The 27,107-nt window shown below is 46.1% G+C and overlaps 1 protein-coding gene and 1 pseudogene across 1 annotated transcript in view; one reads left to right on the top strand and one right to left on the bottom strand.

Annotated features, from left to right (window-relative positions):
- LOC135001412 (polyunsaturated fatty acid lipoxygenase ALOX15B-like) overlaps nucleotides 1-27,107 on the top strand; it is a 131,944-nt gene that overhangs the window by 23,464 nt on the left and 81,373 nt on the right. The window lies entirely within an intron of this gene.
- Nucleotides 7,807-7,925, bottom strand: LOC135052567 (5S ribosomal RNA; annotated as a pseudogene).

Here is a 27,107-nt window from a genome sequence, read left to right as displayed (position 1 = left end):
CACGTGGCATGACATCACAAATAATCCCACAGGTTAGAGGAACTGGGAGTAGGATTACATCAGTGATGCTGCACCACACAAATGAATGACAGCGAGGCTGAGCGGTGGGGGTGGCGGGCGCAATGGGCGGGAGGACAGAAATGACCATACTCTGCGATCGCCGATACTGTAGCAGCAGCAGGTGTGTGAGAGGGGGTGACAGACATTAGGGGGTGCCTGTGCGCACCAGGCACCCCCCCTGCGCACGCCTATGAACGTCTCCCTCCGACAGGGAGGCAGTATTGGAAACAATTCACAAGCTGTATTACCAGCAGGTGATAATCAAAGTACCCCTCCTACAACAAGGAAAGGGTTTTTATTCCACACTATATTGTGGTACTGAAGCCAGACGGCTCGTGAGACCTATTCTAAATCTGAAATCTTTGAACACTTACATACAAAGGTTCAAATCAAGATGGAGTCACTCAGAGCAGTGATAGCGAACCAGGAAGAAGGGGACTATATGGTGTCCCTGGACATCAAGGATGCTTACCTCCATGTCCCAATTTGCCCTTCTCACCAAGGGTACCTCAGGTTCGTGGTACAGAACTGTCACTATCAGTTTCAGACGCTGCCGTTTGGATTGTCCACGGCACCCCGGGTCTTTACCAAAGTAATGGCCGAAATGATGATTCTTCTTCAAAGAAAAGGCGTCTTAATTATCCTTTACTTGGACGATCTCCTGATAAGGGCAAGGTCCAGAGAACAGTTGGAGGTCGGAGTAGCACTATCTCAAGTAGTTCTACGACAGCACGGGTGGATTCTAAATATTCCAAAATCGCAGCTGTTTCCGACGACACGTCTGCTGTTCCTAGGGATGATTCTGGACACAGTCCAGAAAAAGGTGTTTCTCCCGGAGGAGAAAGCCAGGGAGTTATCCGAGCTAGTCAGGAGCCTCCTAAAACCAGGAAAAGTGTCAGTGCATCATTGCACAAGGGTCCTGGGAAAAATGGTGGCTTCTTACGAAGCGATTCCATTCGGCAGATTTCACGCAAGAACTTTTCAGTGGGATCTGCTGGAAAAATGGTCCGGATCGCATCTTCAGATGCATCAGCGGATAACCCTGTCTCCAAGGACAAGGGTGTCTCTTCTGTGGTGGCTGCAGAGTGCTCATCTACTAAAGGGCCGCAGATTCAGCATTCAGGACTGGGTCCTGGTGACCACGGATGCCAGCCTGAGAGGCTGGGGAGCAGTCACACAAAGAAAAAAAAAAAATTTCCAGGGAGTGTGATCAAGTCTGGAGACTTTTCTCCACATAAATATACTGGAGCTAAGGGCAATTTACAATGCTCTAAGCTTAGCAAGACCTCTGCTTCAAGGTCAGCCGGTATTGATCCAGTGGGACAACATCACGGCAGTCGCCCACGTAAACAGACAGGGCGGCACAAGAAGCAGGAGGGCAATTGCAGAAACTGCAAGGATTTTTCGCTGGGCGGAAAATCATGTGATAGCACTGTCAGCAGTGTTCATTCCGGGAGTGGACAACTGGGAAGCAGACTTCCTCAGCAGGCACGACCTCCACCCGGGAGAGTGGGGACTTCATCGGGAAGTCTTCCACATGATTGTGAACCATTGGGAAAGACCAAAGGTGGACATGATGGCGTCCCGCCTGAACAAAAAACTGGACAGGTATTGCGCCAGGTCAAGAGACCCTCAGGCAATAGCTGTGGACGTTCTGGTAACACCGTGGGTGTACCAGTCGGTGTATGTGTTCCCTCCTCTGCTTCTCATACCCAAGGTACTGAGAATTATAAGACGTAGAGGAGTAACAACTATACTCGTGGCTCCGGATTGGCCAAGAAGGACTTGGTACCCGGAACTTCAAGAGATGCTCACAGAGGACTCATGGCCTCTGCCGCTAAGAAGGGACTTGCTTCAGCAAGTACCATGTCTGTTCCAAGACTTACCGCGGCTGCGTTTGACGGCACGGCGGTTGAACGCCGGATCCTAAGGGAAAAAGGCATTCCGGAAGAGGTCATCCCTACCCTGGTCAAAGCCAGGAAGGAGGTGACCGCACAACATTATCACCACATATGGCGAAAATATGTTGCGTGGTGTGAGGCCAGGAAGGCCCCACGAAGAAATTTCAACTCTGTCGATTCCTGCATTTCCTGCAAACAGGAGTGTCTATGGGCCTCAAATTGGGGTCCATTAAGGTTCAAATTTCGGCCCTGTCGATTTTCTTCCAGAAAAAATTGGCTCCAGTTCCTGAAGTCCAGAAGTTTGTCAAGGGAGTACTGCATATACAACCCCCTTTTGTGCCTCCAGTGGCACTGTGGGATCTCAACGTAGTTCTGGGATTCCTCAAATCACATTGGTTTAAACCGCTCAAATCTGTGGATTTGAAATATCTCACATGGAAAGTGACCATGCTGTTGGCCCTGGCCTCGGCCAGGCGAGTGTCAGAATTGGCGGCTTTGTCTCACAAAAGCCCATATCTGATTGTCCATTCGGACAGGGCAGAGCTGCGGACTCGTCCCCAGTTTCTCCCTAAGGTGGTGTCAGCGTTTTACCTGAACCAGCTTATTGTGGTACCTGCGGCTACTAGGGACTAGGAGGACTCCAAGTTGCTAGATGTTCTCAGGGCCCTGAAAATATAGGTTTCCAGGACGGCTGGAGTCAGGAAAACTGACTTGCTGTTACCCTGTATGCACCCAACAAACTGGGTGCTCTTGCTTCTAAGCAGACGATTGCTAGTTGGATGTGTAGTACAATTCAGCTTGCACATTCTGTGGCAGGCCTGCCACAGCCAAAATATGTAAATGCCCATTTCACATGGAAGGTGGGCTCATCTTGGGCGGCTGCCCGAGGGGTCTCGGCTTTACAACTTTGCCGAGCTGCTACTTGGTCAGGGGCACACCCTGGCTGAGGAGGACCTGGAGTTCTCTCATTCGGTGCTGCAGAGTCATCCGCACTCTCCCGCCCGTTTGGGAGCTTTGGTATAATCCCCATGGTCCTGACGGAGTCCCCAGCATCCACTTAGGACGTCAGAGAAAATAAGAATTTACTTACTGATAATTCTATTTCTCGTAGTCCGTAGTGGATGCTGGGCGCCCATCCCAAGTGCGGATTGTCTGCAATACTTGTACATAGTTATTGTTACAAAAATCGGGTTATTATTGTTGTGAGCCATCTTTTCAGAGGCTCCGCTGTTATCATGCTGTTAACTGGGTTCAGATCACAGGTTGTACAGTGTGATTGGTGTGGCTGGTATGAGTCTTACCCGGGATTCAAAATCCTTCCTTATTGTGTACGCTCGTCCGGGCACAGTATCCTAACTGAGGCTTGGAGGAGGGTCATAGGGGGAGGAGCCAGTGCACACCACCTGATCCTAAAGCTTTTACTTTTGTGCCCTGTCTCCTGCGGAGCCGCTATTCCCCATGGTCCTGACGGAGTCCCCAGCATCCACTACGGACTACGAGAAATAGAATTATCGGTAAATAAATTCTTATTTTAAATTGGCTATTGCTATATCCAGTTGCTTCTCTTGTATTTTGAACAAGGGTTAATCAAAATAAGCTACAGGTAACTTTTCTTTTCAGTTGCTGATTTAGAATCACTCAAGTTATTCCAGCTTATTCATACTTACACTCTGGAGTGCCGCAGCGCAGCAAATACTGGGAAAACGGTGCAGTGTCATTTTCCCAGTGTTTTGCGCATGCGCAGTAGGAAAATCACTGGTAAAATGGCCATCGCTCCATTTCCCGGAGATCCCCACATGCGCTGTAGACTCTTGGACAGCACTTGGGTTCCCTAGGGACCCTAGTGCCCGGAGCAACAGCGCTGCCAGCTAGAGAGGATGGGGCCCTGATGGATCCAGCACACAGGCTTCCACCTCTGTAGAAATGCCCCCGACTAGTACACCACTGCAATATGATAAGCCTCTCTCTGTAATGGTGCAGGTTCCTGAATCTTTGTAGAGGCCTGCATGTATGTTGATTATTCTCAGATGGTACTGCATATTTGATAGGTGTGGAAAAATTCACAGACCTGTTAGCAGTCCAGTCCTTATGCACAACCCCACTCCCTCTAGTCAGTTGTGTGCACAACTCATCACAGGCTGCTCCCCTCTATGACTAACAGGTATGCACTATACAGGCAGACTCTGGATACCTCCTGTCACTGCTGCCCCACCTGCTAAGCTCTACTCTTAGGGCAGCTCTGCCTTAGGCACTCCCCCTGGCTACTGGCTCTTCTGGCCACACCTACTAGGGAGTCTCAGGGATAACAGGTATACACAAGCTGCAAGTCACGACTTCCACCCGCTCTCAGGCCTAATCATCAGAGCCACCACTGACTCTTCCCTCTTCCACTACTGCGGTAAGAAATGGAATAGATACCGGACCTTGGGTCTAATTCAGACCCTATCGCTGATGTGCAAATTTCGCTATGAAGCAATTTTTGCACATCTGCACATGCGCATACACTGGTACGTGCATGTGCAAGGTCCTAAACCTGGAGGGGGGAGGGACGCTGGGATCCTGTCTGAAGATCGATACTGTCTAGGTCGACAATGTTTAGGTCGACCACTATAGGTCGACAGTCACTAGGACAGGGATGGAAGGTCGACAGGGTTTCTAAGTTGACATGTGCTAGGTCGACAGGTCAAAAGGTCGCCATGAGTTTTTCACTTTTTTTTTACTTTTTCCACGTGGACTACGACTGGAACGGTAATCTGCCCGAAGCATGGCGAGTGAAGCGAGCCATGCGAGAGGACACGATTCACTAATTGGGGTTCCCGGTCACTCTACAAAGAAATGGACACCCCAAAAAAAACTCATGTCGACATTTTGACCTGTCGACCTAGCACATGTCGACCTAGAAACCCTGTCGACCTTCCATCCCTGTCGACTTAGTGACTGTCGACCTATAGTGGTCAACCTAAACATTGTCGACCTAGATACTGTCGATTTGATGATCCACACCCGTTGACGCTGTTTAAGCGGTGTGGTTCTGACAATGGAGACGTGTCTGGACCGTTACTGGGGCAGGTCGCGGCAGCTGCGTGACTTCACGTGCAGCCGTTTGGTCCCTTAACATGTCGGTTTGCCATCTGCAGGCCCATGCGGGTTTTGGTTTTGCATCTGTATTTTTTTTTTTCAATAATAAAAACAGCTAAATTCACAGAATATCTGCCCCCTGCAGTAAACATGATTTTGCCCAACTGCTAGCAAATTTGCTCCTGCGATCAACTCTGAATTACACCCAATGTATTTTTAAAAATGACGCATTGGGCAAGGCTCAAGATTTCAAAAAAGATGATTAAGGCAAAGAAGAATAAAAAAGACAATATTTTAGATTTAATTTATTTCATTTATTTCATTTATTTTGGCTCAAATTCTTCTGTTCCTAAAAGACATATTATTTATATTAATTTAATTTAAATTTAGTCAATTTATAATTATTATTATTAATAATATTAATTTGAATTAATCACAATGCAGTGATAAGAAGAATTATGAAAATAAGACAATGAGTATAACATATTAATATGAGCTACGGACACAGCACCCTGAAATGAACAGAGCACAAAATATTTAAAAAATTATTTTATTTCTCTGACGTCCTAGTGGATGCTGGGGACTCCATCAGGACCATGGGGATTAGCGGCTCCGCAGGAGACAGGGCACAAAAATAAAGCTTTTAGGATCAGGTGGTGTGCACTGGCTCCTCCCCCTATGACCCTCCTCCAAGCCTCAGTTAGGTTTTTGTGCCCGTCCGAGCAGGGTGCAATCTAGGTGGCTCTCCTAAAGAGCTGCTTAGAAAAAGTTTTTTAGGTTTTTATTTTCAGTGAGTCCTGCTGGCAACAGGCTCACTGCATCGAGGGACTTAGGGGAGAGAAGTCAACTCACCTGCGTGCAGGATGGATTGGCTTCTTAGGCTACTGGACACCATTAGCTCCAGAGGGATCGAACACAGGCCCAGCCATGGAGTCCGGTCCCGGAGCCGCGCCGCCGACCCCCCTTGCAGATGCTGAAGATTGAAGAGGTCCAGAGACAGGCGGCAGAAGACTTTTCAGTCTTCCTGAGGTAGCGCACAGCACTGCAGCTGTGCGCCATTGTTGTCAGCACACTTCACACAGCGTGTCACTGAGGGTGCAGGGCGCTGGGGGGGGCGCCCTGGGCAGCAATGTATAATACCTTTTATGGCTAAAAATACATCACATATAGCCCTTGAGGCTATATGGATGTATTTAACCCCTGACAGATATCACAAACTCCGGAGAAGAGCCCGCCGAAATAGGGGGCGGGGCTTATTCTCCTCAGCACACAGCGCCATTTTCCTGCTCAGCTCCGCTGTGAGGAAGGCTCCCAGGACTCTCCCCTGCACTGCACTACAGAAACAGGGTAAAACAGAGAGGGGGGGCACTTTTTTTGGCGATATTACTATATTTAAGTGGCTATAAGGATACAACACTTATATAGGGTTGTTCCCATATATATTATAGCGCTTGGGTGTGTGCTGGCAAACTCCCCCTCTGTCTCCCCAAAGGGCTAGTGGGGTCCTGTCTTCAATAGAGCATTCCCTGTGTGTCTGCTGTGTGTCGGTACGTGTGTGTCGACATGTATGAGGACGATGTTGGTGTGGAGGCAGAGCAATTGCCGGTAATGGTGATGTCACCCCCCAGGGAGTCGACACCGGAATGGATGGCTTTGTTTATGGAATTACGTGATAATGTCAGCACTTTACAGAAATCAGTGGACGACATGAGACGGCCGGCAAACCAGTTAGTACCTGCCCAGGCGTCTCAGACACCGTCAGGGGCTGTAAAACGCCCTTTACCTCAGTCGGTCGACACAGACCCAGACACGGACACTGAATCTAGTGTCGACGGTGAAGAAACAAACGTATTTTCCAGTAGGGCCACACGTTATATGATCACGGCAATGAAGGAGGCTTTGCATCTCTCTGATATTACAAGTACCACAAAGAGGGGTATTATGTGGGGGGGTGAAAAAGCTACCTGTAGTTTTTCCTGAATCAGAGGAATTGAATGATGTATGTGATGAAGCGTGGGTTAAAGCAATAGGACAAAAGAAGAGAGAGACTCTTTGTTGGGGCACTCTTAGTCAAAAAATATATATTAGACACTAAAACTTAACGTTTAATAGATATAATAAAAATCTAGTGACTCAAAAGTAAAGATAAGAATTGTGAACAAATATATTCATGCATATTATTCATGCATATCGCTCAATGCTTCTATTTTAAAATAGATCTGAAAAGTGCCTGGGTGAAAATTATTTGTAGTTAATATTTTATTTGGGACAGATCTGTCTATATTTTGAGACAGGATATAGTTATGGTCCCCCAGGGATACTACCTATGTTCAGTTTTTAAATATTGTGCAATTTCTTAAAGAGAAAGATTAAAGGAAATATGGTCTTTAAATGTTGCCTTAAAAGGTCCTTAGACACCTACTGCTCTATGTCTGGGCAGTGGCGTTACCGGAAAGGCTTTTACTTGATTAAGCGATGCATTTTTTCGACTCTATGCAATCAGTAGAAGTCTGAAAATACGATGTAGGGATAAGGATAATTACATACTTAATAGTAATACAGTAATGCAGTTGGTAGAGATTTGAAAAAACAGTATTATAAATTTTGCATGAAGATATATTGAAAAGAAGAGGAATTATTTTGTGCGGTATATTTTGTAATAGTACAGTAAAATTCTCACATTCAAAATAACATTAAGGAAAAGAAAGCGATTAAAAGAGAGAGGAAAAAGAAGGGGGTATGTCTTACTTCTGCTGTTCAGCTGGGTTGTTTACTGCACCTGGTGTTCGCTGTTGGTCCCCCACACAGTTACTGACCAGGCCTACCACAGATTTGCTTCCAAGATCGGACGAGATCGGGCGTATCCTGTGGAGTATGGCCGTAATCTGCTGAATGAGAGAGTATGACTGCCAAAGTGCTTCTGCTGTCCAAATTAATGGATGAGAGAGCATGAAAAGAATATATTGTTTATATATATATATAATGGGCTCTATAATGATGCCATAGTTTGTAGTATGCCCAGATGGACTCCTATATGGAGATAGATATATCCAAAAGGAGGGAGCTGGATGCTCTCCAATATTTTTAAACTAACAGTATTTTCTTTGTTATAGGAAAAAGGAGAAAAAATGAATAAAGGGACCCTAGAGATACTGACAAACCGTAGTCACTTAGTTCATGTGCGAGTATTGCATATATTCACACTGCATATACCGTAAGTGTCAGCAATGCCCTAACATTCATATAATTACACTGCATATAACATGGGTATCATAAGTACCCTGACATTCCAACAGTTAGTGAGTATGAAACAGAAGTATTAAACAAACTGCAAAAGCTTAATTCTTATGAAGATATTACATGTGGTCACACTGCAGTATGATATGAATATCAAAAAAAATGCTGCAAACACTTTAGTTATTGTACAGATATTACATATGGTCACACTGCATAAACGTGATATATAAATATCAAAGGATGCTCTCAATTCAAAGGTATTGACAGACTGCAAACTTGATTGCTGTACAGATATTACATGTGATCACACTGTAGTATGATATAGATATCAAAAAATGCTCTCAATTCACAGTTAACATGAACATGTGTAGTTATATAGAAAATTAATAGAAATCACACTTATTATAAAAAAAGGGTACATAGTAAGTTTTGATGACCCAAAAAGGGTGCTTACTGAACCGGTAAATCCCTTAATGTGGGGGTGGGCTGCGCAGTCCCACAGAGTCCCACTAACCAAACGGCCCGTTTCACCTATCCATAGGCTTGTTCACTTGTTTGACCAGTGAACAAGCCTATGGATAGGTGAAACGGGCCGTTTGGTTAGTGGGACTCTGTGGGACTGCGCAGCCCACCCCCACATTAAGGGATTTACCGGTTCAGTAAGCACCCTTTTTGGGTCATCAAAACTTACTATGTACCCTTTTTTTATAATAAGTGTGATTTCTATTAATTTTCTATATAACTACACATGTTCATGTTAACTGTGAATTGAGAGCATTTTTTGATATCTATATCATACTACAGTGTGATCACATGTAATATCTGTACAGCAATCAAGTTTGCAGTCTGTCAATACCTTTGAATTGAGAGCATCCTTTGATATTTATATATCACGTTTATGCAGTGTGACCATATGTAATATCTGTACAATAACTAAAGTGTTTGCAGCATTTTTTTTGATATTCATATCATACTGCAGTGTGACCACATGTAATATCTTCATAAGAATTAAGCTTTTGCAGTTTGTTTAATACTTCTGTTTCATACTCACTAACTGTTGGAATGTCAGGGTACTTATGATACCCATGTTATATGCAGTGTAATTATATGAATGTTAGGGCATTGCTGACACTTACGGTATATGCAGTGTGAATATATGCAATACTCGCACATGAACTAAGTGACTACGGTTTGTCAGTATCTCTAGGGTCCCTTTATTCATTTTTTCTCCTTTTTCCTATAACAAAGAAAATACTGTTAGTTTAAAAATATTGGAGAGCATCCAGCTCCCTCCTTTTGGATATATCTATCTCCATATAGGAGTCCATCTGGGCATACTACAAACTATGGCATCATTATAGAGCCCATTATATATATATAAACAATATATTCTTTTCATGCTCTCTCATCCATTAATTTGGACAGCAGAAGCACTTTGGCAGTCATACTCTCTCATTCAGCAGATTACGGCCATACTCCACAGGATACGCCTGATCTCGTCCGATCTTGGAAGCAAATCTGTGGTAGGCCTGGTCAGTAACTGTGTGGGGGACCAACAGCGAACACCAGGTGCAGTAAACAACCCAGCTGAACAGCAGAAGTAAGACATACCCCCTTCTTTTTCCTCTCTCTTTTAATCGCTTTCTTTTCCTTAATGTTATTTTGAATGTGAGAATTTTACTGTACTATTACAAAATATACCGCACAAAATAATTCCTCTTCTTTTCAATATATCTTCATGCAAAATTTATAATACTGTTTTTTCAAATCTCTACCAACTGCATTACTGTATTACTATTAAGTATGTAATTATCCTTATCCCTACATCGTATTTTCAGACTTCTACTGATTGCATAGAGTCGAAAAAATGCATCGCTTAATCAAGTAAAAGCCTTTCCGGTAACGCCACTGCCCAGACATAGAGCAGTAGGTGTCTAAGGACCTTTTAAGGCAACATTTAAAGACCATATTTCCTTTAATCTTTCTCTTTAAGAAATTGCACAATATTTAAAAACTGAACATAGGTAGTATCCCTGGGGGACCATAACTATATCCTGTCTCAAAATATAGACAGATCTGTCCCAAATAAAATATTAACTACAAATAATTTTCACCCAGGCACTTTTCAGATCTATTTTAAAATAGAAGCATTGAGCGATATGCATGAATAATATGCATGAATATATTTGTTCACAATTCTTATCTTTACTTTTGAGTCACTAGATTTTTATTATATCTATTAAACGTTAAGTTTTAGTGTCTAATATATATTTTTTGACTAAGAGTGCCCCAACAAAGAGTCTCTCTCTTCTTTTGTCCTATTGCTCTAACCTACTGACTCTGGGAGCACCACCGACGAGTGATCAGCACTGACTGTGCATACAAGTATTTCAAAGTCGGTCACAGATAAAGACCTGATGTTGGTCAATATCTGTACAAACAACCTGTTGCGGAACTACCCTTCTGTAGATTAATCGAAGCGTGGGTTAACCCAGATAGAAAAGTGCTAATTTCAAAAAAGTTATTGGCATTATACCCTTTCCCGCCAGAGGTTAGGGCGCGCTGGGAAACACCCCCTAGGATGGATAAGGCGCTCACACGCTTATCAAAACAAGTGGCGTTACCGTCTCCTGATACGGCCGCCCTCAAGGATCCAGCTGATAGGAGGCTGGAAACTACCCTAAAAGTATATACACACATACTGGTGTTATACTGCGACCAGCCATCGCCTCAGCCTGGATGTGCAGTGCTGGGGTGGTCTGGTCGGATTCCCTGACTGAAAATATTGATACCCTGGATAGGGACAGTATTTTATTGACTTTAGAGCAATTGAAGGATGCTTTTCTTTATATGCGAGATGCTCAGAGGGATATTTGCACTCTGGCATCGAGAGTAAGTGCGATGTCCATATCTGCCAGAAGAAGTTTATGGACGCGACAGTGGTCAGGTGATGCAGATTCCAAACGGCATATGGAAGTATTGCCGTATAAAGGGGAGGAATTGTTTGGCGTCGGTCTATCAGATCTGGTGGCCACGGCAACTGCCGGGAAATCCACCTTTTTACCTCAGACCCCCTCCCAACAGAAAAAGACACCGTCTTTTCAGCCGCAGTCCTTTCGGTCCTATAAGAACAAGCGGGCAAAAGGACAGTCATATCTGCCCCGAGGCAGAGGAAAGGGTAATAGAGGGCAGCAAGCAGCTCCTTCCCAGGAACAGAAGCCCTCCCCGGGTTCTGCAAAGCCCTCAGCATGACGCTGGGGCTTTACAAGCGGACTCAGGAGCGGTGGGGGGTCGACTCAAGAATTTCAGCGCGCAGTGGGCTTGCTCACAGGTGGACCCCTGGATACTGCAGGTAGTATCTCAGGGTTACAGGTTGGAATTCGAGAAGTCTCCCCCTCGCCGGTTCCTAAAGTCTGCTTTGCCAACGTCTCCCTCAGACAGGGCGACGGTATTGGAAGCCATTCACAAGCTGTTTTCTCAGCAGGTGATAGTCAAAGTACCCCTCCTACAACAGGGAAAGGGGTATTACTCCACGCTATTTGTGGTACCGAAGCCGGACGGCTCGGTAAGACCTATTCTAAATCTGAAATCTTTGAACCTGTACTTACAAAAATTCAAGTTCAAGATGGAATCACTCAGAGCAGTGATAGCGAATCTGGAAGAAGGGGACTTTATGGTGTCCCTGGACATAAAGGATGCTTACCTGCATGTCCCAATTTGCCCTTCACATCAAGGGTACCTCAGGTTCGTGGTGCAAAACTGTCATCAGTTTCAGACGCTGCCGTTTGGATTGTCCACGGCACCTCGGGTCTTTACCAAGGTAATGGCCGAAATGATGATTCTTCTGCGAATAAGAGGCGTATTAATTATCCCTTACTTGGACGATCTCCTGATAAGGGCAAGGTCCAGAGAACAGCTGGAGGACGGAGTAGCACTAACCAAAGTAGTGTTGCAACAACACGGGTGGATTCTGAATTTTCCAAAATCTCAGTTGACCCCGACAACACGTCTGCTGTTCCTGGGAATGATTCTGGACACGGTTCAGAAAAAGGTGTTTCTTCCGGAGGAGAAAGCCAAGGAGTTATCCGAACTTGTCAGGAACCTCCTAAAACCAGGAAAAGTGTCTGTGCATCAATGCACAAGAGTCCTGGGAAAGATGGTGGCTTCTTACGAAGCAATTCCATTCGGCAGATTCCACGCACGAACTTTTCAGTGGGATCTGCTGGACAAATGGTCCGGATCGCATCTGCAGATGCATCAGCGGATAACCTTATCGCCACGGACAAGGGTGTCTCTTCTGTGGTGGTTGCAGAGTGCTCATCTGTTAGAGGGCCGCAGATTCGGCATACAGGACTGGGTCCTGGTGACCACGGATGCCAGTCTGAGAGGCTGGGGAGCGGTTACACAGGGAAGAAACTTCCAGGGAGTATGGTCAAGCCTGGAGATGTCTCTTCACATAAATATACTGGAGCTAAGAGCGATTTACAATGCTCTAAGCCTGGCAAAACCCCTGCTTCAGGGTCAGCCGGTGTTGATCCAGTCGGACAACATCACGGCAGTCGCCCACGTAAACAGACAGGGCGGCACAAGAAGCAGGAGAGCAATGGCAGAAGCTGCAAGGATTCTTCGCTGGGCGGAAGATCATGTGATAGCACTGTCAGCAGTGTTCATTCCGGGAGTAGACAACTGGGAAGCAGACTTCCTCAGCAGACACGATCTACACCCGGGAGAGTGGGGACTTCACCCAGAAGTCTTCCACATGATTGTGAACCGTTGGGAAAAACCAAAGGTGGATATGATGGCATCACGCCTCAACAAAAAACTGGACAGGTATTGCGCCAGGTCAAGAGACCCTCAGGCAATAGCTGTGGACGCTCTGGTAACACCGTGGGTGTACCAGTCAGTGTATGTGTTTCCTCCTCTGCCTCTCATACCCAAAGTACTGAGAATTATACGGCAAAGGGGAGTAAGAACAATACTCGTGGCTCCGGATTGGCCAAGAAGAACTTGGTACCCGGAACTTCAGCAGATGCTCACGGAAAATCCGTGGCCTCTACCTCTAAGACGGGACCTGATTCAGCAGGGACCATGTCTATTCCAAGACTTACCGCGGCTGCGTTTGACGGCATGGCGGTTGAACGCCGAATTCTAAAGGAAAAAGGCATTCCAGAAGAGGTCATTCCTACACTGGTTAAAGCCAGGAAGGAGGTGACTGCACAACATTATCACCGCATTTGGAGAAAATATGTTGCGTGGTGTGAGGCCAGGAAGGCCCCCACGGAGGAATTTCAACTGGGTCGATTCCTACATTTCCTGCAAACAGGATTGTCTATGGGCCTCAAATTGGGGTCCATTAAGGTTCAAATTTCGGCCCTGTCGATTTTCTTCCAGAAAGAATTGGCTTCAGTTCCTGAAGTCCAGACTTTTGTAAAAGGAGTACTACATATACAGCCCCCGGTTGTGCCCCCAGTGGCTCCGTGGGACCTTAATGTAGTTTTGGATTTTCTCAAATCCCATTGGTTTGAGCCACTCAAATCGGTGGATTTGAAATATCTTACATGGAAAGTAACCATGCTACTGGCCCTGGCTTCAGCCAGGAGAGTATCAGAATTGGCGGCTTTATCGTATAAAAGCCCATATCTGATTTTCCATTCGGACAGGGCAGAACTGCGGATGCGTCCTCAGTTTCTGCCTAAGGTGGTGTCAGCGTTTCACCTGAACCAGCCTATTGTGGTGCCTGCGGCTACTAGCGATTTGGAAGATTCCAAGTTGCTGGACGTTGTCAGGGCATTGAAAATATATATTTCAAGGACGGCTGGAGTCAGAAAATCTGACTCGCTGTTTATACTGTATGCACCCAACAAGCTGGGTGCTCCTGCTTCTAAGCAGACGATTGCTCGTTGGATTTGTAGCACAATTCAACTTGCACATTCTGTGGCAGGCCTGCCACAGCCTAAATCTGTCAAGGCCCATTCCACAAGGAAGGTGGGCTCATCCTGGGCGGCTGCCCGAGGGGTCTCGGCATTACAACTCTGCCGAGCAGCTACGTGGTCGGGGGAAAACACGTTTGTAAAATTCTACAAATTTGATACCCTGGCTAAAGAGGACCTGGAGTTCTCTCATTCGGTGCTGCAGAGTCATCCGCACTCTCCCGCCCGTTTGGGAGCTTTGGTATAATCCCCATGGTCCTGACGGAGTCCCCAGCATCCACTAGGGCGTCAGAGAAAATAAGATTTTACTTACCGATAAATCTATTTCTCGTAGTCCGTAGTGGATGCTGGGCGCCCATCCCAAGTGCGGATTGTCTGCAATACTTGTACATAGTTATTGTTACAAAAAAATTGGGTTCTTATTTGTTGTGAGCCATCTGTTCAGAGGCTCCTACGTTTATCATACTGTTAACTGGGTTCAGATCACAAGTTGTACGGTGTGATTGGTGTGGCTGGTATGAGTCTTACCCGGGATTCAAAATCCTTCCTTATTGTGTACGCTCGTCCGGGCACAGTATCCTAACTGAGGCTTGGAGGAGGGTCATAGGGGGAGGAGCCAGTGTACACCACCTGATCCTAAAAGCTTTATTTTTGTGCCCTGTCTCCTGCGGAGCCGCTAATCCCCATGGTCCTGACGGAGTCCCCAGCATCCACTACGGACTACGAGAAATAGATTTATCGGTAAGTAAAATCTTATTTTTGGGTGGACTGACAGAACACCCCTTGATGGATGGAGTGGCTGCAGTCCCTGGATGTATACTGGGATGGCACAGCACAAAATATAAATTGAAATAAAAATATACTGTATATATTACTTTTTATATCATGCACTGCGGTTACAGTGTTGCACAAATGAGTCAGAAATATATATAATAATTACACACTGTGGTTGACCTCCACCAAGAGTGTTGCACAAATGAGTCAGAAATATGTAGAAGTATTTTTTATATCACACACCGGCAGTTAGTGTCGCACAAATGAGTCAGAAATATTTATAATAATTACACAATGTGGTTGACTTTACTGTCAGTGTTGCAGAAATGAGTCAGAAATATGTAGAAGTATTTTTTATATCACACATCGGCAGTTAGTGTCGCACAAATGAGTCAGAAATATATATAATAATTACACACTGTGGTTGACCTCCACCAAGAGTGTTGCACAAATGAGTCAGAAATATGTAGAAGTATTTTTTATATCACACACCGGCAGTTAGTGTCGCACAAATGAGTCAGAAATATATATAATAATTACACAATGTGGTTGACTTTACTGTCAGTGTTGCAGAAATGAGTCAGAAATATGTAGAAGTATTTTTTATATCACACATCGGCAGTTACAGTGTCGCACAAATGAGTCAAATATATATAATAGTTACACACTGCGGTTGACTTCACCGACAGCATTGCACAAGTGAGTGAGAAATATGTAGAAGTATTTTTCATATTACACACCAGCGGTTACAGTGTCACAAAAAAGAGTCAGAAATATATACAGTAAATAATAATTATACGCTGCGGTTGACTCCACCGACAGTGTCGCACAATAAGTTTATGAGTAGGAAATAATATACTGCTGTCTGACCAGCAGTGTCACAGTACTTATAATTATCATTTTAGGCTTGTTGTTTCTAGCTTTTATTATTTTAATTTTACACTGGGGCAGAGCCCCTAGATGGACAGACAGATCACCCCTTTCAGATACAGCAGGCAGAGAGAGCACCCCTTTTTTAGATACAGCAGAGAGAGCATCCCTTTCAGATACAGCAGAAAGAGCACCCCTTTTTCAGATACAGTAGAGGGATAGAGCACCCATTTTTGAGATACAACAGACAGAGAGCGCACCCGTTTCAGATACAACAGACAGAGCGCCCAACCCACACCATGCCAGACAACACAATATTGGAGACGGACACGTCCATCCAGTACACTTTCCACAGCTATAGTGAAGATGTTGCCGATACATGGGACTTATATAGAATCCAAAACCCGCGAGAATATTACAGCGGGAAGATACCATTTGGCCTCGCTTTGGGATCCAAGTAAGGTGGGACGTCCCGAGTCGGACTCGGATCCCGCCTTGGATCGCAATGTTCAAAGGTTTTCGGTTCCCGGTGAACTGAACCTGCTCATCCAGGCCCGACGCTACCCGCTCAGCAAAGGGATGCAAAGCAGGAAGGCGCCAGGCTGAAGAGGCACTCTCCCTGCTCTACATCCCCACTTCTGTGTCGCCCTGTCCCCCCCTGCTGCTGCCGGCTGCAGTGCCTGTCATTGTATGACAGGCAGCGGCACCAGCAGCATGAAAAGTTTACTCCCCTCCCTTCACCTGTGTGACAGCAGTTGCATACGGATCTGAGGAGAGGGTGGAGCTACATGGGATGGAGGGGGCGGAGCAACACGGACCAGGCTGCTGTACAGAGGGAGAGTAATTACAGTGGCGGCCAGCCAGACTTAGGTAAGTGGAGGGTGAGAGAAATGTGTGTGTGTGTGTGTGTGTGTATGGTGGGTGGGTGTGTGTATGGCGGGGAGTGTATGAGTATGTGTGCGTATGGTGGGGGGATGTATGAGGTGTGTCTGTGTGCGCGCATTATGGACACTACTACTGGGGGGGCCATTACATGTAAGAACACTACTACAACTGGGGGTTATTACGTATAACAACGCTACTGCTGGGGGGGCATTATGTGTAATGACGCGACTACTGGGGGGTATTATGTATAACAATGCTACTAATGCTTGGGGGATATTTGGTATAAGGATGCTACTACTGGGGAGGGCATTACATATAACAACGCTGCTACTACTACTGGGGGGCCTTACGTATAAGGACGCTACTATTACTGGGGGGATGCATTACATATAAGGATGCTACCACTACTGGGGGCATTACGTATAACAATGCTGCTATTACTACTGGAGGAGGGGCATTATGTATAAGGATGCTACTACTACTGGGGGCATTACGTATGAGGACGCTACTACTGCTAGGAGGGGCATTACGTATAAGGATGCTACTACTACTGGGGGGCATTACGTATAAGGATGCTACTACTACATGTGGAGCATTACGTATAAGGGTGGTACCACTACTGTGGGGGCATTACGTATAAGGATGCTACACTACTGGGCGGGCATTACGTATAAGGACGCTACTACTACTGGGGCATTATGTGAATGAGCAGAAATACTATGTACAGTGTAATTGAATAAGATTGTGCTACTGTGTGGCGTAATTTGAAATGGGGGTACTGTTGTGTGACCTCGCCCCTTCCTTGTGAGAAGACACCCTTTTCCCGACGCCAAAGGTGCGTGCTGACCCTTTGTGAAATATTGGAGGGCGCAAATGTATAGTTTGCAGGGGGTGCCAAACACCCTAGCACCAGCCCTGCGCTCATCCCTAGTATATACATAAAAGAAGGGGTGGGTTAGCATAAAATCATAAAATATATACAGGGAACTGATGAAGTGGCAAAAAGATATAGAGTATTTTTATATATATATATATATATATATATATATATATATTTATTAGAGATGAGCGGGTTCGGTTCCTCTGAATCCGAACCCGCCCGAACTTCAGCTTTTTTTCCACGGGTCCGAGCGACTCGGATCTTCCCGCCTTGCTCGGTTAACCCGAGCGCACACGAACGTCATCATGACGCTGTCGGATTCTCGCGAGGCTCGGATTCTATCGCGAGACTCGGATTCTATATAAGGAGCCGCGCGTCACCGCCATTTTCACACGTGCATTGAGATTGATAGGGAGAGGACGTGGCTGGCGTCCTCTCCATTTAGATTAGAAGAGAGAGAGTGAGATTGAGACAGAGACACTTGATTTACTGGAGCTTAGGAGTACTAGAGAGTGCAGAGTTTACTAGTGACTGACCACAGTGACCACCAGTGCAGTTTTATTTAATATAATCCGTTCTCTGCCTGAAAAAAACGATACACAGTGACTCAGTCACATACCATATCTGTGTGCTCACTCAGCCCAGTGTGCTGCATCATCTATGTATAATATCTGACTGTGCTCACACAGCTTAATTGTGGGGGAGACTGGGGAGCAGTTATAGGTTATAGCAGGAGCCAGGAGTACATATTATTAAAATTAAACAGTGCATACTTTTGCTGCAGGAGTGCCACTGCCAGTGTGACTGACCAGTGACCTGACCACACTGACCACCAGTATAGTATACTATATTGTGATTGCCTGAAAAAGTTAAACACTCGTCGTGTGACTTGTGTGGTGTTTTTTTTTTTTATTCTATAAAAAACTCATTCTGCTGACAGTGTCCAGCAGGTCCGTCATTATATAATATATACCTGTCCGGCTGCAGTAGTGATATATATATATTTTTTATATCATTATTTATCATGCAGTCGCAGCAGACACAGTACGGTAGTTCACGGCTGTAGCTACCTCTGTGTCGGCACTCGGCAGTCCATCCATAATTGTATACCACCTACCCGTGGTTTTTTTTTCTTTCTTCTTTATACATACTACATCTCATTATCATCCAGTCTATATTAGCAGCAGACACAGTACGGTAGTCCACGGCTGTAGCTACCTCTGTGTCGGCACTCGGCAGTCCGTCCATAATTGTATACCACCTACCCGTGGTTTTTTTTTCTTTCTTCTTTATACATACTACATCTCATTATCATCCAGTGTATATTAGCAGCAGACACAGTACAGTACGGTAGTCCACGGCTGTAGCTACCTCTGTGTCGGCACTCGGCAGTCCGTCCATAATTGTATAACACCTACCCGTGGTTTTTTTTTCTTTCTTCTTTATACATACTACATCTCATTATCATCCAGTCTATATTAGCAGCAGACACAGTACAGTACGGTAGTCCATGGCTGTAGCTACCTCTGTGTCGGCACTCGGCAGTCCATCCATAATTGTATACCACCTACCCGTGGTTTTTTTTTCTTTCTTCTTTATACATACATACTACATCTCTTTATCAACCAGTCTATATTAGCAGCAGACACAGTACGGCAGTCCACGGCTGTAGCTACCTCTGTCGGCACTCGGCAGTCCATCCATAATTGTATACCACCTACCCGTGTTTTTTTTTTCTTCTTTATACATACATACTACATCTCTTTATCAACCAGTCTATATTAGCAGCAGACACAGTACGGTAGTCCACGGCTGTAGCTACCTCTGTGTCGGCACTCGGCAGTCCGTCCATAATTGTATACCACCTACCCGTGGTTTTTTTTTCTTTCTTCTTTATACATACATACATACTACATCTCTTTATCAACCAGTCTATATTAGCAGCAGACACAGTACAGTACGGTAGTCCACGGATGTAGCTACCTCTGTGTCGGCACTCGGCAGTCCATCCATAATTGTATACCACCTACCCGTGGTTTTTTTTTTTTTCTTCTTTATACATACATACTACATCTCTTTATCAACCAGTCTATATTAGCAGCAGACACAGTACGGTAGTCCACGGCTGTAGCTACCTCTGTGTCGGCACTCGGCAGTCCATCCATAATTGTATACCACCTACCCGTGTTTTTTTTTTTCTTTCTTCTTTATACATACATACTACATCTCTTTATCAACCAGTCTATATTAGCAGCAGACACAGTACGGTAGTCCACGGCTGTAGCTACCTCTGTGTCGGCACTCGGCAGTCCGTCCATAATTGTATACCACCTACCCGTGGTTTTTTTTTCTTTCTTCTTTATACATACATACTACATCTCTTTATCAACCAGTCTATATTAGCAGCAGACACAGTACGGTAGTCCACGGCTGTAGCTACCTCTGTGTCGGCACTCGGCAGTCCATCCATAATTGTATACCACCTACCCGTGGTTTTTTTTTTCTTTCCTCTTTATACATACATACTACATCTCTTTATCAACCAGTCTATATTAGCAGCAGACACAGTACGGTAGTCCACGGCTGTAGCTACCTCTGTGTCGGCACTCGGCAGTCCATCCATAATTGTATACCACCTACCCGTGGTTTTTTTTTCTTTCTTCTTTATACATACATACTACATCTCTTTATCAACCATTCTATATTAGCAGCAGACACAGTACGGTAGTCCACGGCTGTAGCTACCTCTGTGTCGGCACTCGGCAGTCCATCCATAATTGTATACCACCTACCCGTGGTTTTTTTTTCTTTCTTCTTTATACATACATACTACATCTCTTTATCAACCAGTCTATATTAGCAGCAGACACAGTACGGTAGTCCACGGCTGTAGCTACCTCTGTGTCGGCACTCGGCAGTCCATCCATAATTGTATACCACCTACCCGTGGTTTTTTTTTTTTTCTTCTTTATACATACATACTACATCTCTTTATCAACCAGTCTATATTAGCAGCAGACACAGTACGGTAGTCCACGGCTGTAGCTACCTCTGTGTCGGCACTCGGCAGTCCATCCATAATTGTATACTAGTATCCATCCATCTCCATTGTTTACCTGAGGTGCCTTTTAGTTGTGCCTATTAAAATATGGAGAACAAAAATGTTGAGGTTCCAAAATTAGGGAAAGATCAAGATCCACTTCCACCTCATGCTGAAGCTGCTGCCACTAGTCATGGCCGAGATGATGAAATGCCAGCAACGTCGTCTGCCAAGGCCGATGCCCAATGTCATAGTACAGAGCATGTCAAATCCAAAACACCAAATATCAGTAAAAAAAGGACTCCAAAACCTAAAATAAAATTGTCGGAGGAGAAGCGTAAACTTGCCAATATGCCATTTACCACACGGAGTGGCAAGGAACGGCTGAGGCCCTGGCCTATGTTCATGGCTAGTGGTTCAGCTTCACATGAGGATGGAGGCACTCAGCCTCTCGCTAGAAAAATGAAAAGACTCAAGCTGGCAAAAGCAGTAGCACCGCAAAGAACTGTGCGTTCTTCGAAATCCCAAATCCACAAGGAGAGTCCAATTGTGTCGGTTGCGATGCCTGACCTTCCCAACACTGGACGTGAAGAGCATGCGCCTTCCACCATTTGCACGCCCCCTGCAAGTGCTGGAAGGAGCACCCGCAGTCCAGTTCCTGATAGTCAGATTGAAGATGTCAGTGTTGAAGTACACCAGGATGAGGAGGATATGGGTGTTGCTGGCGCTGGGGAGGAAATTGACCAGGAGGATTCTGATGGTGAGGTGGTTTGTTTAAGTCAGGCACCCGGGGAGACACCTGTTGTCCGTGGGAGGAATATGGCCGTTGACATGCCTGGTGAAAATACCAAAAAAATCAGCTCTTCGGTGTGGAACTATTTCAACAGAAATGCGGACAACAGGTGTCAAGCCGTGTGTTCCCTTTGTCAAGCTGTAATAAGTAGGGGTAAGGACGTTAACCACCTCGGAACATCCTCCCTTATACGTCACCTGCAGCGCATTCATAATAAGTCAGTGACAAGTTCAAAAACTTTGGGTGACAGCGGAAGCAGTCCACTGACCAGTAAATCCCTTCCTCTTGTAACCAAGCTCACGCAAACCACCCCACCAACTCCCTCAGTGTCAATTTCCTCCTTCCCCAGGAATGCCAATAGTCCTGCAGGCCATGTCACTGGCAATTCTGACGATTCCTCTCCTGCCTGGGATTCCTCCGATGCATCCTTGCGTGTAACGCCTACTGCTGCTGGCGCTGCTGTTGTTGCTGCTGGGAGTCGATGGTCATCCCAGAGGGGAAGTCGTAAGACCACTTTTACTACTTCCACCAAGCAATTGACTGTCCAACAGTCCTTTGCGAGGAAGATGAAATATCACAGCAGTCATCCTACTGCAAAGCGGATAACTGAGGCCTTGGCATCCTGGGTGGTGAGAAACGTGGTTCCGGTATCCATTACTGCAGAGCCAACTAGAGACTTGTTGGAGGTACTGTGTCCCCGGTACCAAATACCATCTAGGTTCCATTTCTCTAGGCAGGCGATACCGAAAATGTACACAGACCTCAGAAAAAGAGTCACCAGTGTCCTAAAAAATGCAGCTGTACCCAATGTCCACTTAACCACGGACATGTGGACAAGTGGAGCAGGGCAGGGTCAGGACTATATGACTGTGACAGCCCACTGGGTAGATGTATGGACTCCCGCCGCAAGAACAGCAGCGGCGGCACCAGTAGCAGCATCTCGCAAACGCCAACTCTTTCCTAGGCAGGCTACGCTTTGTATCACCGCTTTCCAGAATACGCACACAGCTGAAAACCTCTTACGGCAACTGAGGAAGATCATCGCGGAATGGCTTACCCCAATTGGACTCTCCTGTGGATTTGTGGCATCGGACAACGCCAGCAATATTGTGTGTGCATTAAATATGGGCAAATTCCAGCACATCCCATGTTTTGCACATACCTTGAATTTGGTGGTGCAGAATTTTTTAAAAAACGACAGGGGCGTGCAAGAGATGCTGTCGGTGGCCAGAAGAATTGCGGGACACTTTCGGCGTACAGGCACCACGTACAAAAGACTGGAGCACCACCAAAAACTACTGAACCTGCCCTGCCATCATCTGAAGCAAGAAGTGGTAACGAGGTGGAATTCAACCCTCTATATGCTTCAGAGGTTGGAGGAGCAGCAAAAGGCCATTCAAGCCTATACAATTGAGCACGATATAGGAGGTGGAATGCACCTGTCTCAAGCGCAGTGGAGAATGATTTCAACGTTGTGCAAGGTTCTGATGCCCTTTGAACTTGCCACACGTGAAGTCAGTTCAGACACTGCCAGCCTGAGTCAGGTCATTCCCCTCATCAGGCTTTTGCAGAAGAAGCTGGAGACATTGAAGGAGGAGCTAACACGGAGCGATTCCGCTAGGCATGTGGGACTTGTGGATGGAGCCCTTAATTCGCTTAACAAGGATTCACGGGTGGTCAATCTGTTGAAATCAGAGCACTACATTTTGGCCACCATGCTCGATCCTAGATTTAAAGCCTACCTTGGATCTCTTTCCGGCAGACACAAGTCTGCTGGGGTTGAAAGACCTGCTGGTGAGAAAATTGTCAAGTCAAGCGGAACGCGACCTGTCAACATCTCCTCCTTCACATTCTCCCGCAACTGGGGGTGCGAGGAAAAGGCTCAGAATTCCGAGCCCACCCGCTGGCGGTGATGCAGGGCAGTCTGGAGCGACTGCTGATGCTGACATCTGGTCCGGACTGAAGGACCTGACAACGATTACGGACATGTCGTCTACTGTCACTGCATATGATTCTCTCACCATTGAAAGAATGGTGGAGGATTATATGAGTGACCGCATCCAAGTAGGCACGTCAGACAGTCCGTACTTATACTGGCAGGAAAAAGAGGCAATTTGGAGGCCCTTGCACAAACTGGCTTTATTCTACCTAAGTTGCCCTCCCACAAGTGTGTACTCCGAAAGAGTGTTTAGTGCCGCCGCTCACCTTGTCAGCAATCGGCGTACGAGGTTACATCCAGAAAATGTGGAGAAGATGATGTTCATTAAAATGAATTATAATCAATTCCTCCGCGGAGACATTGACCAGCAGCAATTGCCTCCACAAAGTACACAGGGAGCTGAGATGGTGGATTCCAGTGGGGACGAATTGATAATCTGTGAGGAGGGGGATGTACACGGTGATATATCGGAGGATGATGATGAGGTGGACATCTTGCCTCTGTAGAGCCAGTTTGTGCAAGGAGAGATTAATTGCTTCTTTTTTGGGGGGGTCCAAACCAACCCGTCATATCAGTCACAGTCGTGTGGCAGACCCTGTCACTGAAATGATGGGTTGGTTAAAGTGTGCATGTCCTGTTTTGTTTATACAACATAAGGGTGGGTGGGAGGGCCCAAGGACAATTCCATCTTGCACCTCTTTTTTCTTTTATTTTTCTTTGCGTCATGTGCTGTTTGGGGAGGGTTTTTTGGAAGGGCCATCCTGCGTGACACTGCAGTGCCACTCCTAGATGGGCCCGGTATTTGTGTCGGCCACTAGGGTCGCTTATCTTACTCACACAGCTACCTCATTGCGCCTCTTTTTTTCTTTGCGTCATGTGCTGTTTGGGGAGGGTTTTTTGGAAGGGACATCCTGCGTGACACTGCAGTGCCACTCCTAGATGGGCCCGGTGTTTGTGTCGGCCACTAGGGTCGCTTATCTTACTCACACAGTCAGCTACCTCATTGCGCCTCTTTTTTTCTTTGCGTCATGTGCTGTTTGGGGAGGGTTTTTTGGAAGGGACATCCTGCGTGACACTGCAGTGCCACTCCTAGATGGGCCCGGTGTTTGTGTCGGCCACTAGGGTCGCTAATCTTACTCACACAGCTACCTCATTGCGCCTCTTTTTTTCTTTGCGTCATGTGCTGTTTGGGGAGGGTTTTTTTAGAAGGGACATCCTGCGTGACACTGCAGTGCCACTCCTAGATGGGCCCGGTGTTTGTGTCGGCCACTAGGGTCACTAATCTTACTCACACAGCTACCTCATTGCGCCTCTTTTTTTCTTTGCGTCATGTGCTGTTTGGGGAGGGTTTTTTGGAAGGGCCATCCTGCGTGACACTGCAGTGCCACTCCTAGATGGGCCCGGTGTTTGTGTCGGCCACTAGGGTCGCTTATCTTACTCACACAGCGACCTCGGTGCAAATTTTAGGACTAAAAATAATATTGTGAGGTGTGAGGTATTCAGAATAGACTGAAAATGAGTGGAAATTATGGTTTTTGAGGTTAATAATACTTTGGGATCAAAATGACCCCCAAATTCTATGATTTAAGCTGTTTTTTAGGGTTTTTTGAAAAAAACACCTGAATCCAAAACACACCCGAATCCGACAAAAAAAATTTGGTGAGGTTTTGCCAAAACGCGGTCGAACCCAAAACGCGGCCGCGGAACCGAACCCAAAACCAAAACACAAAACCCGAAAAATTTCAGGCGCTCATCACTAATATATATATGGCATCTGAAAGGTTGATATTCAAGCAATGTATGCTGTGACTTTTTGAAATCTGTGGAGTGCTGTCCATCTTACTGCTATAGTACTGGGATTTCTATGCCCAAGGAAAGGCACCCAGATACCGTGCTTGCTTTAATTGAAGTGCCGGTCATCCGTGGAATTATATTTTGGCAGCACTCCCAAGAAATCATTAACTGCTCCAGTGCCCTCCTTAACTCCGCAACAAGCATTGTTGCATTCCTGCCTCTGACTTTGAATTTATTCTGAGTGCCGCCTGCATCGTTTATATATATATATATATATATATATATATATATAGTGCAGTGCAGTAATAAAGTGCAGCATGTAGTGTATCATGTCGGGGATGTAGTGTGATGGGGATACATTATGGTTGGCAGTGGTTAGGATGCTGGCAGAAATCCCGGCACAGGAATCCCAACACGCGACCAGAAGACCGATGTCGGCATACCAACATCAGTCAAAATGCAGATGCCGGAATCCCAACAGCCGCCATCCTGATCATAAGTATGCTGTATATGTACATGTAGTGTAGCATATATGGGCATGTAGTGCCGTGATGTAGTGTAGTAATGTAGTGCAACGTATGTGTCACGATCCGGGTTACTGGACGCCATTATCTACCTTTCAGGTGTCTCCTGAGGCTGGCTCAGCGATCCAGGGCCGGGTCTCAGTCGTGCTGCTGACATCCTCACTACACATCTCCTCTCTGTCATTCCGCAGGCGCTGTCATATTAAGCTCATAAAGTTAAGAATGGCGTCTCCAGCCCTCCGCCGCCTCCGCCGTCATTCCTGCTCCCCCAGTATTCAAATAAGTCTCCATGGCGTCTCCTGCCCGCTGCGGCCTCCGTCGTCATCTCTGTGGTTCAAATGTGCAAACAAGTCTGCATGGCGTCTCCTGCCCGCTGCTGCCTCCGCACCCATCTCTGTAGATCAAGTGTGCAAGTTGACGTCTCCTGCCCTCCGCGGCCTCTGCCGCCATTACTGTTACTACTCACATGGTTCCACAAACTAACTTTCCCTGCAGTTGCTAGTATGGGTGCAGCCATGTTGGTTTCAGTCACATGACATTACCCACACCAATCCGCTGTACCGCTGAACTCTGCCTAATTGATCAGCCAATGCCTGCCCTGCTGTAGGTATAAATGTCCTGTTCCTGAACCAGGAAGTTGTCAGTGCTTTGGTTGTCAAACCCAGTGTTACCAGTCTCCCTGCTTTGTGGTTGTTAGCTCATTACAGGAATTCCAGCTCCTGTCTTCAACACCACTAGAGACCCGCACCAGTTTACCACCCAGCGGTGCAGCCTGACTCTGCAGTATCATACCCTCCAACATGACCCGCCCCACTAGGTACAAAATGCTCTGTTTCTGGACTTTCCTCTTAATTTATTATTGCCATCACCTGTGAAGAAACAGCTTTCTTATCATTTAACTAGTTCAACACAGGTGATGGAAATCATAAATTAAGAGAGAAGTCCAGGAACAGAGCATTTTGTACCTAGTGGGGCGGGTCATGTTGGAGGGTCTGCAGTATTCTCACATTGCTTCCTGCAACTGGCAGTGTCTAACACTGGCTTCCAGCTTCCAGCTGTGTTCTATTTCCAGATTCCATCGGTGCTCCGCCATTGAATACCAGATTCCATCGGTGCTCCTCCATCGAATACCAGATATCATCGGTGCTCCGCCATCGACTTTCTAATTCCAGCGATCCCTAGCATCACCAGTGCTACTAGCTATTCTCCAGCTACATCGGTGTATCAAGCATCAGCTCATCCTTCAGTCCGGTTCCATCCGGCCTATCCAGCAGCTAACTTAGGGGGTCATTCCGAGTTGTTCGCTCGCTAGCTGCTTTTATCAGCATTGCACACGCCGCCGCCCTCTTGGAGTGTATCTTAGCTTAGCAAAATTGCGAACGAAAGAGTAGCAGAATTGCGA

Source organism: Pseudophryne corroboree, chromosome 2 (assembly GCF_028390025.1).
Source record: "Pseudophryne corroboree isolate aPseCor3 chromosome 2, aPseCor3.hap2, whole genome shotgun sequence".
Lineage (NCBI taxonomy): Eukaryota > Metazoa > Chordata > Amphibia > Anura > Myobatrachidae > Pseudophryne > Pseudophryne corroboree.
Note: the sequence above shows the minus strand (reverse complement) of the source record. Positions and strands in the feature narration are given on the sequence as shown.